Below are 16798 nucleotides of genomic sequence, written 5' to 3'. Positions count from 1 at the left end.
CCCACTTGAGGAGGCAGTCTGTCCCTTAGCAGAGTTCGAGCACTGTGCTGGGAGATCCACTGTTCTCTTCAGAGCCAGCAGGCAATAACATTTAAGTCTGCTGAAACTGCTCCCACAGCTGCCCTTTCTCCCAGGTACTCTGTCCCAGGGAGATTCGAGTTTTATCTATAAGCCCCTGACTGGGGCTGCTGCCTTTCTTTCAGGGATGCCCTTCCCAGAGAGGAGGAATCTAGAGAGGCAGTCTGGCTACAGCAGCTTTGCTGAGCTCTGGTGGGCTCCACCCTGTTCAGACTTCTCAGAGGCTTTGTTTACCTTGTGAGGTGAAAACTGCCTACTCAAGCCTCAGTGATGGTGAACGCCCCTGCCCTCATCAAAGTCAAGTGTTCCTGGTAGACTTCAGACTGCTGTCCTGGCAGCAAGAATTTCAAGCCAGTGGATCATAGCTTGCTGGGCTCCGTGGGGGTGGGATCCACTGAGCTAGACCACTTGGCTCCCTGGCTTCAGCCCCCTTTCTAGGGGAGTGAACAGTTCTGTCTCGCTGGTATTCCAGATGCTACTGGGGCATGAAAAAAAACTCCTGCAGCTAGCTTGGTGTCTGCTCAAATGGCTGCCCAGTTTGGTGCTTGAAACCCAGGGCCCTGGTGGTGTCGTCAGCTGAGGGAATCTCCTGGTCTGTGGGTTGCGAAGACCACGGGAAAAGCATAGTATATGGGCCGGATATCACTGTTCCTCACGGCATGGTCCCTCATGGCTTCCCTTGGCTAGGGGAGGGAGTTCACCAACCCCTTTTGCTTCCCAGGTGAGGTGACACCCCACCCTGCTTCAGCTCGCCTTCTGTGGGCTGCACCCACTGTCTAACCAGTCCTAGTGAGATGACCTGGGTACCTCAGTTGGAAATGCAGAAATCACCCACCTTCTGCGTTGATCTCACTGGAAGCTGCAGACCAGAGCTGTTCCTATTCAGCCATCTTGCCCTATGGCCTCCCTTTTTCCCCAATACACATAAGTGCCTTTATTTTACTACATGTCACTGCTTTGTGGGGCTGAGTGCCTAACATTGTATTATTTTTATTTTGCAGATTTTTACAGATTTTACAGATATTTTACAGATAAGAATAATGTGTGACAGAACACATTTTTAAATGCAAAATAATATTACTTTTTTTAGTCTAATCTTAAGTTATTAGAATACAGCCTAATAAAATATGGGTCTTTATCAAAATGATGCCTCTAACAAACAACTGAAAGTGTACTAGAAAATGTTTCCCGGGTATTTTTTTCAGCTTCCTTTTTTGTAATACTTAGTTTGACTTGTAAGTTTGGGATTGAGTAACAATCTATTTCAAAAGATTAGACAGGTGCATTTATATAAACATATATACAAATACACATGTACACACACACTAGCCAAAATGTCAGCATGAATGGAAAAGCTCTTTGTTAAACTCACACACTCACACACACGCCTTTAAGCTATTGTTTCCTGTGATGGTTAATTTTAAGTCAACCTAGATAGGCTATAAGCCCAGTTGTTTGATCAAAAACCTTTCTAGATTTTACTGTGAAAGTATTTTCTAGATGAGATTAACAGTGAAATTAATAGAATTCAAGAAAAGTAGATTACTCTCCATATGTTGGATGGCCTTATCCAAACAGTTGACGTCTTTTAGATAAAATACTAAGATCTGCCTAACCGAGGAGGAAGAAATTCTGTCTCCAGACTGCCTTTGGACTCCAGACTACAACATCAATTCTGCCAGAATTTCCAGTGTTGAACTGTCCTGAAAATTACAGATTTAGACAATTTTTAAAAGGAAATTCTCTTTCAATATATGTATATTTGTGTTTATACATATAATCCATATACATATCCTACTGGTTCTGTTTCTCTGGAGAACTCTAATTCAGTTAATCACTTATATATAAATATGAAGAATTTAGCAGAAAAGAAGCCTACAAAAATGCAGGAGCAAAGTCACATAGCTTCCCAACTGCATTGTCTATTATACCCAAGCTCCAGGCTACCACGAATTGCAGATACTCCTAGTGCAAATATCCACTGGAATGCTTGCCTGCAGCAAATTTGCACAGCCTTGTCATTTCTGGTCTTCAGGCGATTTCTACTTTCCCAACAACTCCATCAGTAAATAAAACAAACAAACAAACAAATAAAAAATGGCAGTGATTTCAAGAGTGATATACTAGGAGGGAGATCTATCTGTATTGCAATATAGTCTATCTTGGCCTAGCTTTTCTCTTGCCTCTGTTTTCCATAGAGCGTATTGCTCCAAGAGATGGTATTCTTGGCACAGTTAGGCAGTTAGGATTCTGTTAGAATTTTGAAAATAGCAAATGTCTTGCTGTGTCAGTGTCCATTTTTGCATATTTTACCCTAACAATCTACTCATTTCTGCTCAAGCACAGTTTTGCAAACATCCAGTTCTATTTTTGAAACAAGCTTAGACCTACTGAAACCATATCCTCAAAAAGAGGACACAATAGAGTCGGTGTCTAGACTACTTTGCCTAGGTTTCCAGCGCTCTAAAAATTTTTTCTTCCCTCTTCTTTCCCTCCTGTCACATATATTTGCATAGTTATGCTATGACTTTCCATTTGTTAATTACATTGTACTAGGACTAATGGAATAATCATGCATATGGCACAATTTTCAATACACCCTGCTTAGTAATTGACACGGCAATTCTCTAGTTCAAAGTAATAATGGTGATTTTTTAAAAAAAAGAAATTAGTCTCACACAGAGCACAACAAAATGCTAACGAATGAGTAGAAGGAAGAAATTTTTAAACAGAGAAAAGAAGTGGGATTTTCAACTTTCTCTGAGTTTTTGCACATCTTATACAAGTATCTCACTTCTACTCTCTATCTCAACTCACCTTCACTGAGGCAGTCTAAGAGTCCATAATTCGTAACAAAGTAAAGGTTGAGAGGTCCTAGGAATTTGGCAATCCCTTTCTGAAAAAATATGCAACTGTTTCTTTTCAGTAATGACACTGAGGCTGCGTCTTTTCCTTTTAAGAAAATTGAAACTCATATGAATCAACTCAAACACGCATGCTTCATCAAACAAAAGTACAATTTATGAAAATGTAAATTATCATATATTCGTTTCGTAAATTAAACATGAGAGATCCAGACCTATCACTTGAAAACATTGTGGTTTAAACTGAAATGAACAAAACCTATTTACAGGAGGAGAGGAGGAATTAAGAAGTATGATACATAATAAAAATTACTTAGATTTTCTTGATGAATGTAACAGTAAAATATCCTTTCTTTGCCCTTATATTTTATTTCAATAATAAATCAGTACTCTATAATATAAAAACAAAAGATATCTTGTCATTAAGAGCTGGATTCAAATTCTACTCATATTACACAATTATTATCTTCATCAAGTTAATTCATATCTCTAAGGCTTTGTAATATGTAAAATTATGGTAATAATATAAATACAAAAAAAATTCCTATAAGAATTAAAGGAAAAAGTATACGTAATATTATTTATATTCTGTCTGAAAAATGGTAAGTATTCAATAATTATTAACTGCCTGCCTTTATTTTCCAAGCATAGTATTTTCAGAGTAATTTTTCTTTTTAGAAAAACTTATTTATTTTTTATTTTTATAGATTTAGGGGTTACGAGGGAAGTTTTGTTACATTGATATATTGCATCATGGTCAAGTCTAGTCTTTTATTGTATCCATCACCTGAATAGTGTACATTGTATTCATTAGGTAATTTATCATCCCTGACTCTCCTCCCATTCTCCCACATTTCTAACTTTTGAATGTCTTTTATTTCCCTCTCTCTGTCCATGTGTACACGTTATTTAGCTCCCGCTTATAAGTGAGAACATGTGGTATTTGACTTTCTGTTTATGAGTTGTTTCACTTAGGATAATAGCCTCCAATTCCATCCACATTTCAGCAAAAGACATGATTTCATTCTTTTTTATGGCTAATATTATGTGGTGTGTATGTAGATATTTTCTTTATTCAGTCATCCATTGATGGACACTTAGGTTGATTCTATATTTTTGCTCTTGTGAATAGTGCTGAAATAAACATGTAAGTGCAAGTATCTTTTTGGTACAATTTTCCTTTGGGTAGATACCCAATAGCGGAATTGCTGGATCAAATGGTAGTTCCATTTTTTAATTCTTTGAGAAAATCTCTACACTGTTGTCCATAGAGGTTGTACTAATCTATATTCCCACCAATATAAACATTCCCTTTTCTTTGCATCCTCACCAACATCTGTTATTTTTTAGTAATAGACATTCTGATGGTGTCTTACTGTGGTTTTAATTTGCACTTCTCTGGTGATTAATAACGTTGAGCATTTATTCATAAGCTTGTTCATCATTTGTAAATTTTCCTTTAAAAATGTCTGCTCCTGTACTTTGCCCACTTTTTGATGGGGTTATTTTTTTTTCTTGTTTAGTTGTTTGTGTTCCTTGTAGAATCTGGATATTAGTCCTTTGTTAAAGGCATAGTTTGCAAATAGTTTCTCCCAGTCTGTAGGCTCCTGTTCACTCTGTTGATTATGTCTTTTACACTGCAGAAGGTTTTTTAGTTTAATTAAATGTTTTTGGTTTTGTTGCATTTGCTTTTAGGGTCTAAGTCATGAATTCTTAATGTAGCTCTATGTCCAGAAGAATTTTCTCTAGATTTTCTTCTATAATTTTAACAGTTTCAGGTCTTACATCTAAGTCATTGATCCGTCTTGAGATAATTTTTGTATATCCTGAGAGACATCTGACCAGTTTCATTTTTCTGGATATGGCTATCCAAATTTCCCAGCACCATTTATTGAACGGGGTTTTCTTTCTTGAGGGTATGTTTTTGTTGGCTTTGTTGAAGATTGGTTGTCTATAGGTATGAGGCTGGATTTCTGGATTCTCTATTCTGATCCATTGATTTATGTGTCTATTTTATATCATACCATGCTGTTTTAGTTACTATATTCTAGTAGTACAGGTGGAAATAATATGTGATGCCTCCAGCTGTGTTCTTTCTGCTTAACGTTTCTTTGGCTATTCAGGTGCTTTTTTGGTTCCATATGAATTTTAGAACTGTTTTTTTCTAATTCTGTGAAAAATGATGTAGGTATTTTGATAGAAATTGCATTGAATCTATAGATTGCTTTGGAGAGGATGGTAATTTTAACAATATTGATTCTTCCAATCCATGTGCATGAACTGTTTTTCCATTTGCTTGTGTCGTCTAAAATTATTTGCGTCAGTGTTTTGTAGTTTTTCTCTATGGAGATCTTTCATCCTATGTTTTATTTATTTGTTTACTGGTAGCTATTATTAAAGGGATTGACTGATTGATTTGGTTCTCAGCTTGATAGTTATTGCTGTATAGATATGCTACTCAATTTTGTATGTTAATTTTGTATCCTGAAACCTTACAGAATTTATTTATGAAATCTAGGAGTCTTTTGTCGGAGTCCTTAGAGTTTTGCAGGTATAAGATCATATCACCAGCAAAAAAGGAAAATTCAACTTCCTCTTTTCCAATTTGAATGCCTTTTATATCTTTCTCTTTCCTGATTCCTCTTGCTAGGACTTCCAGTATTATGTTGAATAGGAGTGTGTGAAAGTGGCCATCCTTGCCTTGTTCCAGGTCTTGGGGGAAAGCTTTCAACTTTTCCTCATGCAGTATGATGTTGGCTGGGTTAGTCTTATATGGCTTTTATTATTTTGATATATGTTCCTTTGATGCCTAGTTTATTAAGGGTTTTTCTCAGCAATTGATGCTGAATTTTATCAATTTTTTTCCTCATCTATTGAAATGATTGTATGGTTTTGTTTATAGTTCTGTTTATGCGTTGAATCATTTATTGATTTGTGTATGAAATATCATTGCATCCATGCAATAAAACCCACTTGATCATGGTGTACTATCTTTTTGATGGGCTACTTCATTCAGTTTACTAGTATTTATTTGAGGATTTTTGTGTCTATGTTTATCAGGGTTGTAGGTCTGTAGTTTTATTTTGTTGTTGTTGTGTGCTTGCTTGGATTTGGTATCAGGATGATTCTGGGCATGCAGAATGAGTTAGGGATAATTCCCTCCATATTCTCAGAGTAATTTCTCTTGTTGATATTTTACAACAGGGATAATAGAATTCGGTGGAGTGCCTAGAACAATTTTCTATAGACTGCTATAGATATTCCTCAAATGGATTATACAGCCAAGTAAGTTTAGAAATGATGGATTAGACCTATTACTTTACCATAAGTCTTCTTAAAGCCTTTAATAGGTTAATTTTAAATATGATTCCCCAAAAGAAGCTATAGAATGTGGTGGTTCTAATGCATTTGAACAAGTAACTCTTAGTTCACTGAGCATTTTGTAGCTCTAAGGTTACATAATGCATATGTTAGAATATTTTGAAAGACTATTCTTGCAAAGAATTGCCAAAATTCTCCAAACTTCTTTTTTACATTGAGTTATTTCCAGCCTTTTGTTGATAATGATAGTGTGAGATCCTATTCATCCTTGAAAATATTACTCAAATATAAATTTCCGATATTTCTGTCTTATCTACCAATTTTGAGAAGACCGCTTTCTCTTTTTATTGCAAATTTAAATTAAACTCAATATCTATAGTAAGCATTTGCCAATTGTTTTCCTAAGATCCATGTGCTGTCACAACATCCTGCTGCCATTCCTGTTCTTTTAACCACACACACACACACACACACACACACCAGTAACACATACGCACACCTATCTCTTCCCAATAATACTTCTATGCCTCTATACTTCTATGCTTCTGTACTCCTATGCCTCTAATACTTCTATACTTCTAATACTTCTACACCTCATCAAAAGTGTTTTTCTTCCTCATTGTAAATCAAGCAACTTGGGAGAATTTATCACACTCTTGGCTCCAGGGATTGGTCAGCATCTCCCATCCCCTTGACCTTAGTTACTTGTTCAGTGACAGGCACAGAGCTAATTGAAGCCAGCAGAGAATGAATCGTAGGACTTGTTGGTGACTACTGTATGAGACACTTCATATTTACGGATGATCTGGGATAAGGATGATGTGAGACCTCCAGAATTCTCACATCATTTTCTTCATCCATTTTTTGAGTAGATTCTTCATCCATTTTTTAAGTAGGACCATCCATTTAGGTTCTTTTGGATAAAACCTAAGGAGCTTTAGATGATGAAAATGATGGGATAAAAAAGAGATGAATCTGCTCTTTGGTTCCATTGAATTGATGCTAGCTGGAGGCAACTCTACATCTGGGATTTATATTGGTGTGAGTCAGTAGCTCTCCTTGCTGCTTCCAATCTTTTTTAAGTATCTATTTTAAGTAAAATAAAGCCTCCTAACTAAAATAATTTTGATTAATGAATAATATATATTTATTTGTGTGTGTATTTTTATCCCTTCTCACCACCCTTCATAAGGTCTTTGAGAACAGAAATCCTAATATCTGTCTTCTTATCTCAATAGGTTTACAAAGCATTATGCCCGGCCTCTAAGTAAGACTCAATAAAGTTTTGTTTAATTTGATTTATTAATCTTTGTTAGAGGTTCATGTTATTTTTAACACTGTACATACTCTCTATAAATTAAAGAATGAAGAATGAAAATCTACCCCTTTAAGTACCATCAAATCATCTGAATTATTTGGTGTTGCTGAAGATAAAAAGCAAATCTCTGCTTCCAATTGTTCCTGCATAATAAAGATTAATAATATGTTCCCTCCTTTGCCATGGATAATTGATGTAATTGTTTCTATACAAAGTTTTAAATAAACTCTTATGTTATGAATAGAAAGAATGTTTAGTTTTATCCTCTATTGAAATCATCAATATTTAACAATTGGGGAATACATAGGCTTATATCATCAATAAACTTTAGTGTTAAGATGACTTCATTTGGGGCCATTTACAAACACTATACTGAAAATACACTATATTGAACAGACTTCCTGTTCAAAAAAATTTAGAGATATTATAGACATGTAGAATAAAAGTATCCATTCTAACAAATGGACCACCGAGTCTTGTTCCCCTCCTTTCCATCATTCCTCCCTTCTTCTCTCCCTCTGTCCTTTCTTCTCTTCCTTCCTTTACTTTTTATAATTTATAACTATGCTTATTATAAACCCATATTTAACTTTTCTTTACTCTTTATTTTATAGATCCCTTTCATATTGATGATTTCCCATCCATTATTTACTTTAAAGTAATAATCTTCACCAAATACAAGGTCCGTGTAAGACTACATGCAAATATTTTAAAGAAGATTATTATAATATAATGATTATTATAATATGTATAATATAAGATATAATATAAGATTATTATATAATATATATAATTTGTATATAGTTTACAAATTAGAGAAATTATTATATGTTCTAGGCACTGAGATATGTGGTTTAAGTTGGTTATTTCATTGAGTTATCAAACAATTTGAAAAGTAAAACATATTACCTTTATTTATTTGCTGAGCACTGAGTATGTGTCAGACACTATACAAAACACTTTAGTTGCATTAACTTATTTCATCTTCACAGAAACTTCAATGAAGTTTTTAAAATTATACCCACTTTATAGATGAAAACATAAGGCTCTAGAAAGTTACAACTCTTGCCAATGGCCACACAGCTAGTAAACAGAAGAGCTGCAAGTGAAAGTTAAGCAATCCAGTAAAAAGCTATGCTTCACTACATCCTACCAGTTTATGGAAAAGTCAGTCAGTCCCAGATGAAGCTTAGTTTAAAGCCCATACACTTTCTATAATGTTCCACCAAAATCCAAGGATTCAGTGCTTCTGAGTTCTCATTTTAGCCTTGCCACTAATAATGTACTCTTGAATAAGCTGTTTAACCCTGAAGAAATCTCAGTTAACTCCCCATCAATAAAGATTTTTTGTTTGTTTTGTTGTTGACATTATTTATTTAAACCTATACCCATCTGTTTAAACTTTAGGCTTGGGCATTTAATTGCAGAAGTACTATTTTGGAAAGCTGTACCTACCATAGGTATATTTGGCTGAGATTTAGCATTTGAGTTTGCTGCAAGACAATGGAAGGAGAAATACAGCTATTTTACCATCCTTTTCATATATTAAGGAAATGCATTTGGTTGCTTCAGTATCTCATTATGATTGTTTTTATATGAAGGCTTTCCACATTCATTTATTTATTCAGTCAATCATTTAGTCACTCGCAATCAAGTCTCTCATATATGCCTCATGGTGTTTCAGGTCCTCAAGATACAATGGTGAAAAAGGCAAAGCCCCTGTCTTCGTGGAGCATCTTGTCTGGTGCATAGCTATAGCTGGAAAAGTCTGGATATTTTATTTTATCACATCCTTCAAAAATTATGAAATTGTGGTGAACTAAATGTCGCTTCCCAAAGCTTACTGCCAATTTATTTCAAATGTGGCATTACCGTGAACTGAAAAATGTTTACTTTTGTTAGGCTTTGGTTGATTCTTGAGGTATAGTAATATAAGAAATTTCCTCCATAATTATCCAGAATGCTGTCTCAGTCAATCCAGATATATTTTGTATGTACACTCCTTAAGAGATTTCACCAAAGTCCTCTTCTTTTCTCCTTTTCTATTTTATTATCTGCAGTCATGCCATCTTTGTATTTTAGCTATTTTTTTTTCATTGTCTGTATCTTGGGTGGATTTTAATTTCAAGCACAAGCATTTATTTGCTTGTGCTTGAAATTAAAATCCCTCCGTTCCTTTCAAATGTTAGGTTCTGTAGTACAGAAACCATGTATTGCAAACATGTAGCACAGTGCCTGATGTATAGTATTTGCTCAAATAATATAATATAAAGGAAAACTCAATTTAAGTGGCTGGAGTTGGTCTCAGTGAGACCACTAATCACCTTGAGAAGGAAAGTAGGATTGAAGTTTTTGTGGAAAGAGTAAACTACCCCAGATAGTCTAACTCTCAATATGACTACTGCAATTGTCTTGCTGCTTTCTGTTCTTAGCTTTTACCACACCCTGAAAAATTGCATTGTTGCTAAAAGGAACTTGATTGTCAGCCAGAGATAGTGAAAGGCTTTTGTCTATATCCAATCCTCAATAGCTTTTGCAGGCATAATGCAAACGTCGTGCTGCATCATGGATGTGTTTCAAAGTTCACCTAGCAAAACTTGAGGGGCGAAAAGGTAGCCAGCACGCACACAGGTGGCTGCTCTTGCTCTGTGGCACCAACAACAAGGACCCCTCATTGTGATGGCTTTGTGTGGTGGACATCAGTCTACAGCAGCAAGATTCTCCCCAAATTCAGACTCCCAAATAGAGCTTTATGAGTCATCACCCTTGTTCTTCTTTCGTGAGGGCTCTGCTTTGTCTCTAATGTATCTGCTCCAGTTCTAAGAATGGAGAGAGGCAGCTTTTCTGGCTGGATGAATTGGCTTTATAATGTAATCATTAAATGTCTTAAAACTGGATCTGAATTTGAAGGTGTTAGAAAATTCACAGGAGGCCATTCTTTGTGTGATTTTGAAATTATTTTCAATTACAGATTAGAGCACGGCAGTGTCTGTAATATCATTTAATAAGTTATAATGCTTCCTTTTGTAATTTTTCCCCTCTGACTGAGATGGGCACCCTTAAGCCGGCTGACAGATTCCTGAGAGCTGACCATCACTGCTCTGGCAAATGGGAAGGAGTACAATGATGCTGCAAATGAGTGCCAATGAAAGTGGTAGATCTTTCAAATAAATTGCATACTGCTTCCAAATTGGATGTAATTGGAGTGTATTCATCAAATTTTGAATTTGGACTCAATAGTAACAGGAAGTTAGTATTGAAACATTAAATAAGAGAACACTTATAAAATAGAAGTCAATGATTGTGTATATGCATATGAAAGAGGGAAGGTCATTAAAAAGTACTCACTAGCTGGTTTTCCCAGGTCTAGAGACAATCAACATGAAGAGCATAATACATTTATATGTTAGATACCCTCATGTGTATGCATGTATGTGTGTGCATTTTATCTCTGTATATGCATGTATGCGTGTCCATTTTTATCTCTGTATCTGCTTATCTAGGCTTTTTTTTATCTTCCTCCTTTTAAATTTCCAAAAAACTTACTGATTAACTATATCCACTCTTAGCAAGACATATTGTAGTAGGATATACAAATAAAAAACCTAGGAAAACATTCTCTTTGAGTTTATTACTCTTTGAAGCCAAGTGAAGGTGAATATATTAAAATACAGTAACATTTAAGAGGGATTGACATCCTATGAGATTTTTGGGTTTCCAAAGTGATTTGAAATTCTAGATTCTCTTATTCTTTCAGTAGACTGTTGAAATCCTTGCCTACAAAAGAAAACAAGTTTAGGTGAGAAAAGCTATTTTATATTTGCTCAAGTTCCCCATCAAATACTAACCTGAGAATGATGGGAAAACCAAAGACTTAGGAGAAACTGAACAGAGAATAAGGTTATAGAAAGAACAGAGAAACTTGACGGATGACGAAGAAAAAGAAGAAATGGTGAATGGTTGCAGTGGCAAGAATACAAGAATTGGTATTATATGATGTTTGAAAGACCGATTTAAGACAAATTATGAATTACTTGATGGTCATTGAAGGAGTCTGGATATTTTTCAGTAGGTCAGTTAGATTGTCTTAAATATTTGCATCACAGAATTACAGGATTACAAGGGTTTATATAGATAGGCATAATGGAATTGCATGACAGACTTACTATGATTATACGTATATATGATAGTAGTTCATTTCTACATACACATGTGTGTGCACGTGCGCACACAGACACACACACAGGCAATCCATGGCTAGTAACAAGGATTCTATTGTCATCAGAGACCCAAATTCAACATCTTCTCCATATGATTTACAACTTTTTATCTTGTCCATTCCAGTGAAAAGATAATACCTCCCAGCCTTTCAGAAACGAGTAAAGAAGGACATTCTCTGCCATTTAAATATATTTCCTGGAATTTGCACAAACCACTTTTATCTACATTACTTTAGGCAGAATGTAACTACATCTATCTGGGCAAGGAATTAGAAAGGTAATGTTTGTTCTACTCAGTCACATAACCAGGTGAGAATTTGAGTTGTATTGCTGTAGAAGAAAAGGAGAATGGCTACTGCAAGAAAAACAGAGACTTCTGCAATAATATAACATAAAAAATTTCATGCTATATGAGATAGAATGTTTTCTTAGAAATAGTGAATTTAATTGAAGGAGGGGAGCCATCAGGAAGGGAGACTAGTTAAGATGCTCTTATAACAGTATTTAGTGTCCAAGCTAGGAAAGTGGAGATCAAAGACTCAACAAATTGCAGATTCATTTAACAGGTGGAGATAACAGTATTTGGTGATTCTCTGGCAGCTATTAAACTATTAAAGGACTGAATTTAACTCTCATTCTCAGTTTTCTTGGCCAGAGGTGATGGTGCACCTAGGAGAATAAACATGGGAAGGAAAGTTTGATTGGAAAAATGGAACTGCGAAATGCACAAGAGGCATTTGTGTGTACTAAATGTTCAGGTATTTGGGATGCAAAGATAAATGATACAAGTGCTCTGCCTTAAAGGAGACTCTAAATTTAGTAGTAAGCAATACTTAGTTGAGTGTGAGAGATTTTCTTTTTAATAGATACATACACCTTCATCATACAATTAAAACCTTTTTTCCCCTTGATTTTATATTTATACAATGGGTATGAATTTATTACTCTTTGATGGGTATACTTTCTTCTTAAAAATATCTTTCTGCCTTTCTGTAATTTTTAAATTTTTATATAATTGTTTTCTGCTTCATATCAATCAACATGTGATTTGTTTGACTGTGTTCTTTGAGATTCTTTTTTTAAAAAAAAATTGCTGAGGTATATCCTCAAGTAACTGGTTTTTTTTTCTTTTTTTTTCTTTTTTAAGAAATACACAGGAAAGCTAAATTTCTGAGCTGCTGACCTTTTAAAATCTCCTCATTTTAACTAGATTTAGGAGTTCAGGTTCTAAATTACTTTGCATTTCAAAGGACAGTGAACTACTGTATAGCACACATAATTTTTAAAGAATTTTAAGCCATTCAAGTTTTCTTTTTTCCCCTTCCTTTCTTTCCTTTTCCCCTCCTGCCCTTACCTCCTTTCTCTTTCTCTCTCTTCCTTCCTTTCTTCTTTTTCTTCCTTTCCTTTCCTTTTCTTCCTTTTTCTTTTTGTACAAGGTCACACAAACTGTCCTCTTCCTAGCTTTCCATACAGTCTCTAAAAACTTGAAATTATCTTTACAATACCAAGCTTTCTTTAACATAAGCCTGGGTACAGATTTGAATTTGCTGATGCTATTGGACACTGGAGAGAATTTTTTCAATCTAAAGACGGAATTTTCTTTAACTTGTGAACATTTTTTTCTACTATTATTTCTCTCCCTCTCTTTTCTCCATTTTTTGTTGTAAAACTTCATTTAGAAATCATTGAAGCTTCTCAATCTATTCTTCTAAATTGAGTTCTTCCCTATTTTCTGTCACTTTTTTTTCTTGCTCTGTATTCTGGGAGATTTCCTTGACTTTTTTTTCTTGCTCTGTATTCTGGGAGATTTCCTTGACTTTTATCTTTCAGATGTCCAATTAGGTAATCAGATTCAAGACTCCACTCAAATGTTTATTATAGTCATAATTTGGATTCTTAGTATCTCATATGTTTTTAGATAGCATTGTGGCATTTTATAAATTGCTACAATATACATACAGATAAATTTAATTTGAATTAAACATTCTTCAGGTTGATTTTGCTTCTTGATTTTTCTCAAATTTCTCAAAATCCTTAGTTGATGACTGATATGCTACAGAGGAGCTAAAGAGGACTGATACACTAAAGAGGCTGATTAATATTGGTGACATATATTGGTTTCTTTTGCCATTTTGTAGGCATTTTTCTCCCAAGTAGCCTCTCAATGAGAGGAAGTCACATGCCAGTAGAATAAAGGCAAAAGATATAGGTCTCAAGAGTTTCTAGTTAGGTATTGAGAACATGGAATTAATCAAAGAGATAGGCAATTCCACACTTCCTCATTGGAACGTTTACCGTGTATCAATCTCAATGCCACTTTTACATACTAATATGGCCATTAATATTCATCTCCATGCAGTTTAAAATTTGAAGATAAAATGAGTTGGCCAGCACAGAGAGAGAGAAAAAAATATGCCCACAATACAGTTCTGTGCTATTTATTTCAATTATAGGTCTGAGGTAAGGGTACCAATGTCACCAATATAAAGAGTTGCAAAGGGACATTTAAAGCAGAGACACATACATGGTTTTGATGAATTCTGAAGGCAACAATGTCTGCAAAAAGAGAATGTGCCCAGGGAAAGGTGATAGAAAGACCTTTTTCTCTCTGTCATTGGGAATGTGAAATGAAATTAGGACTCAGGTAAAAGAGAACAGGACAGATGAACAATTCAAGCATGGAATATTAAGCACACGGGAAATAGGAAACTAGCTGCCCCCCATTTCACCTTCCCTTCTTCTCTTGTGGTATCTCAAAGCTATCACTGAAATCAACAGGGTAGAAGTACACTTTGGGAATATTACATAAGTCTGGCTGTGTTGCCCAGCTTCCTGCCTCTGGGCAGAACTCTAGTTAAATAATTCTGGACAGATGGATGCCTATCCTTGGAGAGCAGGGACACAGGAGTGAGGATGGACACAAAAGCAGCATGTCAGCCTGCTTCCATCTGGAACTAGTGAGTACCTCGTTTTGTACAAAGGCAGTAGCCATGCTGTTTAAATGGCACTTTGCATGATTTTGTTGTTAAATATGGGCTTCAGGAGCATTATATTTCCCTTATGGCCCAGGCAAGTTATATTTTGGGGTGTGATTTTTCACCTGGTGTGATTTGGGTGCTCACTTACTCTTTTCAAGTGTGGACAACTGGTTGAAGCCAGTTGTGCTGTTTTCATTGTTGTGACATACATGACAGATGACCTTCTCATGCATAGTATGCCCAAGGCTTTGGGCTATTTCTGACATGTTGCTCCCATTTAAAAGGATAATAAATAACATCCCACTTTATACCTCCCATTCTGGAACTATCTGAAAACTGAAGCAGGAAACACATGTAAGCTTTATTACTGATAAAAACTAAGTAGAGAATAAATACTGGATTTTAAGAAAAGGTTTTCTCAACTTCACTGCCACCTGAAGCCTTGTCTTTTAACCAGCTCACCCATAAAGGTGTCTGAAAATTAGATATATACCTGAAAAAGTAAATGAGAAATATTTACTTCATTACATTGAGCCCCAATGCAGGGGTAGAGAGGAATGAATATTCAGATATGGATATAGAAGGCATAGGTATTTTAACATAGCTGTGTTTACCACATTGAAAATAACGATCAGAAAAAAAATTCATACACTGTCAAAGCAGACAAGTCCAAAACGGAGAGCTAAGAAGTTGTTGAATCGCACAAGTTTCCTTCCCACTGTTATCTTTCAGATAAATCTCCCTTTGTGCCATAAGATAAAGGCAGTGAGTTAGAAAGATGAGCAGATATCTCTTCTCAGCACTTCGAAGATGTCAGAGTTTTACTCTAAAAGCAGAGGGAGAAGTGTTAGAATATAAAAAAAAAATTCTCTAAGTTTACTACCTGTAACTCAACATATTCTATAGCTCTCATATTTGAAAAGATAGTACAGTACAAGTAAGTGAGAGTGAGAAGATTATAGGGATATTATTCAATCTTATCTGAAATTGTATTTTAACTATGGTAAGTTGCACATCAGCATGACATCTACCTTATAGCTGTTGGTAACAAATGACTCACTGTTAAAAAAAACAAAAAACAAAAAACTTTAATCAAGTGGTCATTTTATAATTATATTGGGGAAACACTAGGGAAATATTCTCCAAATACAACAGACAAGTCAGAAAAGAATAAAGTGTTAAAGATAGAAGATGCAGGAAATCTCATGGATCCCCTTTTTATCACTGCTCATTGACAGATAACCACTCAACTACAGGTCTTTGCTGTTTGTAGCTATACTATTTTTAACTTATTTAGTGAGATATAATTCACATATCATAAAATTTACTCATTTAAAATGTGTAACTCAATGGGTTTCGTATTTCATAGGGTTATGCAACACTGCTATCTAAGTTGAGAACATTTACATGAACCAGAAAGAATTGTGGTACCAATGTACAGTGATTTCTCACCCCACCATAAGCCCTAAACAATCACTATTTTTCTTTCTTTCTGTATAGATTTCCTGATTCTGAACATGTCATATAATGTGCGTATACAAATCTTTTTATATATTCCTGGATTTGGTTTGCTAGTATTTTGCTGATAATTTTTATATCTTTACTGATAAGGGATATTGGTCCGTAGTTGTTTGTTTTTTCTTAGAATGCCTTTTTATGGTTTTGGTATCAGGTTAATACTGGCATCATAAAATGAGATAGAAATGTCCTCCTCTCTTTTGTTTCTTTAAAAGAGTTTTATATTCATTGGGATTGTATTAATACATAAGAATTGGTATTAATTATTTCTTTCAATATCTGATAGAATTCACCAGCTGTATTGCCTGGAGCTTTTCTTCATGGGAAGTTTTAAAATTATTAATTCAGTTTCTTTAGTTGTTATTGGACAATTTAGATTTTCCATTTTTTATTTTTATTTTTTGTATACACTACTTTTTTCTCAAAAGCACTGAAGTAAAAATAACATTCTCATTTTACATTTAAAGAAAATGAAACTCAGAAAAGTTAAATTATTTGCCC

At 34.9% G+C, this 16798-nt stretch overlaps 1 protein-coding gene across 5 annotated transcripts in view; it reads left to right on the top strand.

Annotated features, from left to right (window-relative positions):
• Positions 1-16798, top strand: part of LRRC4C (leucine rich repeat containing 4C) — a 1603893-nt gene that overhangs the window by 1246698 nt on the left and 340397 nt on the right. The gene's annotated exons all lie outside the window — the stretch shown is intronic.

This window comes from Gorilla gorilla, chromosome 9 (genome assembly GCF_029281585.2).
Source record: "Gorilla gorilla gorilla isolate KB3781 chromosome 9, NHGRI_mGorGor1-v2.1_pri, whole genome shotgun sequence".
In the NCBI taxonomy this organism is placed as follows: domain Eukaryota; kingdom Metazoa; phylum Chordata; class Mammalia; order Primates; family Hominidae; genus Gorilla; species Gorilla gorilla.
The sequence above is the reverse complement of the archived record's forward strand: the minus strand, read 5'-3'. Positions and strand labels throughout refer to the sequence as shown.